Genomic DNA, 4,365 nt, shown 5'->3' with positions numbered 1-4,365 from the left:
CGCTAGTTGGTCTCTCTTTCAATGCCTTGTGTAATTCAGATTAGATTAACACATCCTTGACTTGCACTTGCCACAAGCCAAAATTAATTCTCCCATCAAATTTTGTCCCCATCTTATTTATCAGTACTAATAAATGGACACTAAGTTAGTTCCAGAGGTGGATCACAAGGGATACACTTAAGTACCAAGTCTTTCCTTGGCCAGAACCACCGGAATCCAGAAATTTTTTCTGATGTGAAAGATTAGACAAAGAACTATGGGCCAAATCCTTACGGATTTGTTTTTGGGCACCTCCCAAAAGGCCTCATATTAGTGGAATTGGGTGACACTTTAAATATTGGACATGTTCCCTCTATTTTTCCGATGTGAGATTGTGTTTGCTACTCAACAGGATCGTCTTCCTTCGTTATTGTAATTCAACAGATTATTTTCTTGTGAGAAAATTTTGTTTGTGTTTGTTCGGAATGGCAAAATATAGTTTAAGATTCCCAATAGAAAAGGACCAGAAGATAATGAACAATTTGGTGAAGTACGTAATGGGTAAACCTTTTCCTGATCGGCACACTGTTATGGAGGATGTGAATGAACGTTATGGAATGAGAGGGTTCACTCCATCAGAAATTTTTGAATCTGCCAAGGGGCCAAGGGAACTGTATTTTATCACTTTTCAGGATTTGAAAAAGGCCAAACGCTTTACCCGTCAAGTTGGAACATGGTGGCCTGAAAAGAGAGTGAAACCAATTTATGATGCCGACAAGAGACACATGGGAAACATCAAGATTTCGTGGTACTACTACACGGGTGACAAGGAGCCGAGTGAGTGTCACATGAGAGAATATTATCTCTCATCTAAGTATGTCCCCCAAAACAAAGTTGAGAGAAACCATGTCGTAGTTACATTGGTCACCAAGACCATTAAAATACCACGAGCAGCTGATGAGGAGATGATGGACACCACTCAATCCAATGAGCAGCAGATTATGCAATCTTTACAACTCCTTCAACTTCAAGACTCGCCCATACTTACGAAACCCTAAGTCTAGCCTTAAATTCAGACTATCTAGTGAACTTATCTATTCAGACTATCTATTGTATGCGACTTGCTGACTACTTTATAAGTATCAAATTTCCATTATCTTAACGAGAGGCAGATCCAGGATTCGAATTCAGAGTTTCCGGGTGTCAAGTAGACTCATTGATTAAATTAATCGGAGACACCAAATCGTAAATCCGAGCCAACTTATGGACAAGAGGTTTGGTGTTCCTTGTTGGCAGAGTAGTATATGAATTTACCATACCCTCTTAGACTGTCTTACCCCTCTCTTTTTTGGGGATAGATGCATGTGTCATCACTGTTTAGTCTTTTTGGCAGTATGATCTCTATTGATACGTATTCAAAGTTCATGTTGCAATGCCGCTGTTGTGAAATGCTATTTAGGCATGGTAACAACCTTTAGTTTCTGATCGCAGGACAGTCAAGTTGCTTCACATTTGGTTGATTTTTGTGGTTGAATATCCATGCTTTTTTTCCATAACATGCAAGAAACAGACTTGCCAACTTTGAAGTTCATCAAGAACTTGGCTTTATTACATTGTAATGTAATTTTTCTTTTTGGTATTACTTAAGCTCAATAAAATGGGGCTTGGAAAGGGGTTCTTGGTATTCGCCTGTAAAAGGAATGATCTGAGCTTCTCCCTCCGTTCCACATACTTGTCACATTTTTTATTTGCATGCTGTAGAAAAACATTAACTAGAGGGTAATTTGACTATGACTAAGGGTAACTCTAGAAACAAACAACTAATTATATTGTGGTTTGGTCAGAGTTTTAGATTTGACTAGATTTCCTTTGTATTTGTGGTCAGAATTCAGATTTCTTCATAGTCGGGCTTCATGATATAAGATTTATTCTGCTTACAACATGTGTGCATCTGAAAGTAAGAAGACCATGTGTGTGAAAGTAAGGTTTCTTAGTCTCGTGTGTATCTGGACTCATCTAATCTCTCCTTTGTAAGCTTTGCATCTGCTTGATGCCTTCTCATGAAACATCTTACTTCATATAAAAAAAGAGTTTTATTCAGATTAGTGAAACTCTTACATGTTTTAGCTAGTTTTTAAGGACTACTACTTTCTTGGTCACAAAGTTTGGACATTTTCTTGCCATTGGAACTAATTGAAACAGGAGTAGGAGTAGCAATGTTTTGGCTGTTTGCTTTTGTCAAAATTTCACTTTTATATGTTCACCCTTAACATATAAGCCATTTGTGTAACGGTAGAGGTATATATGAGCTGCTTAGGGTGAATCATGACCTTTTCCCAGTGATCTTATCTTCTACACTCTAAATCCGGACGTGTTTTCGATTTCAACTGAAACCTTTTTCCCCTAATTGAGAATTTTGGACCCCCAAATTGTTAAAGAAGCTGAAATAGTGGAAAAAAAAAAAATGGACATCCAAATTGCAAAAAGTGGGAAAAAAATGGGCACCCAAATTATCCGTAATCTAAAATAGTGGGAAAAAATGGACAACCAAATTGTCCAAGAATCTGAAACGGTGAAAGAAATATACATCCAAATTGTCCAAGAATCTGAAACAATGGAAAAAATGGACACCCAAATGGACGAGGAAGCTAAGGGAGGAAAAAAATCGGAAATCTACGAGGTGAAAACCCGAAATTTGGTACCCAAGGAAGAGGAAATAGAGGGCTTTATTGTAACAAGCCCAAATGTCTCACTAGATTAACAAGAACTAGAACAACATTACAACTTTAGAATAGCATTTGCTACACTCAAACTCGGACTTACAATTGGAATACTGAAAGGGCAAATCTCATAAATATATTGAAATTACAAATAATTAAGACTCTTAAGAATGGTGGTGAGAGGAATTAGACACTGTTCTTAACAATCTGCATAGGTTTATTTTGCTCCCCGGAGTCGTATTTTGTCAATTTGGATCGCAAACATAGTTTCGTACTTCGGTGTTGGGCTGCTTAGCCCATAATGGTTATGGCCCATACATAACATTTATGGAGGTATATAGATAATGATGGAGATTACAGTGATGTGAATTTTACAAAGTCTTCTTCTGTACCTGTGGCTTTAAGGAAAGTGTTCACAGAGGAGCTAACCGATGATGGTGGCCGTGACCATAAGCTGTTGGTTGTTGGTCATGCAGTTCTTGTAGAATCAGGGTCTGTTCTTATTGACCTTTTTACGTTCACTGAGCTTAGTAGATCTCAATTTTTGAAATATTGGCTTTTGGGTGCTTCACAAATGAGACTGGTTCACACCTTGCCTGAGGTTCTTGATCTTGTATTGTAATATGTGATTCACACTTTTTGAATTAAAGTTTCTGTCTTATGGAAGTTCTGTATTGCTCTTGGTGCATTATCTGGCGGGGTTTTAGTTTCCACTCGTAGAGTGACGTTAAACAAGATCAATTGGTTCCTTTTTTTGCACGTCGTGTGGGATAATTGTAGATTAAATGAGGAGGTAGATGGGGCTTTTGGGGAGAGGGAAGTGTTCGCGTATTGGAGGAACGTTGAGGACGGGCTCATATTGCCACTGTTGATTGATTTGTGCGAGAACTCCGGTTTGGTGCTTCCACTGTTGTTGTTTATTCGACTTCCGATGACCTTAAGTTGAAGATTTTGGAATCCCTTCAGTTTGGTGATGTTGAGATATCTGGAGGAGGGGGATTGACATTGGAAAGAGAAATTTGTTGAAGTCTTGGGAGAGAAGGAAAGTGTGATTAATAGAAGTAGAGTAGTTGTCCTGATGCGATTTTTAGGGGGTCCTCATCCATTTCCAGCACCCTGGATGCCACATATAATTGGTGGAGATTATGGTCTTTTCTCTCCCAATTTGATAATACCGGAAATCCGTTAGGGCAGGCCTCACCTGCTCGATTGCTCTATCCGTGGTCAAACCACGTACCTCATTGTTAGCTTGGAGGATATAGGAGTAACTTCACTTGAAGTCTTTAGCAGTAATAGAATAAGTTGTGCAATAGGTTTCAGTTGCTAGTTTTTCTTAATCTGGTACTTTTGGGTGTGATCTTTTTATGTTTCGTTTGGACATTAAAAGGCAACCTAATGTATGCGAAGTGGTGCCCAACCTACCCGTCTACCTAGAAAGCTTCTTTCAATTATTTTATTTAATTCATTGATATGTTGGAACATCAGACTAAACAGCGTTGCATGACATCGCTTCCACTATCGCACATCTGTATTTGGTTGTGCCCCCATTAGCTTCGAATCATGAGTCCTCTTCTGGGTATAGTCATTCAATGTCCTATTTTTTTGTTCCACACTGGGTATATTCATTCAATGCCCCTTTTTCTTTTTGTTGTGTGGAACGTGTTAA

The 4,365-nt window shown here is 38.6% G+C and overlaps 1 pseudogene; it reads left to right on the top strand.

Annotated features, from left to right (window-relative positions):
* Positions 1-464: 464 nt before the first annotated feature.
* Positions 465-4,239, top strand: LOC124893427 (annotated as a pseudogene).
* Positions 4,240-4,365: the final 126 nt, after the last annotated feature.

This window comes from Capsicum annuum, unplaced genomic scaffold (genome assembly GCF_002878395.1).
Source record: "Capsicum annuum cultivar UCD-10X-F1 unplaced genomic scaffold, UCD10Xv1.1 ctg59389, whole genome shotgun sequence".
In the NCBI taxonomy this organism is placed as follows: domain Eukaryota; kingdom Viridiplantae; phylum Streptophyta; class Magnoliopsida; order Solanales; family Solanaceae; genus Capsicum; species Capsicum annuum.
Note: the sequence above shows the minus strand (reverse complement) of the source record. Positions and strands in the feature narration are given on the sequence as shown.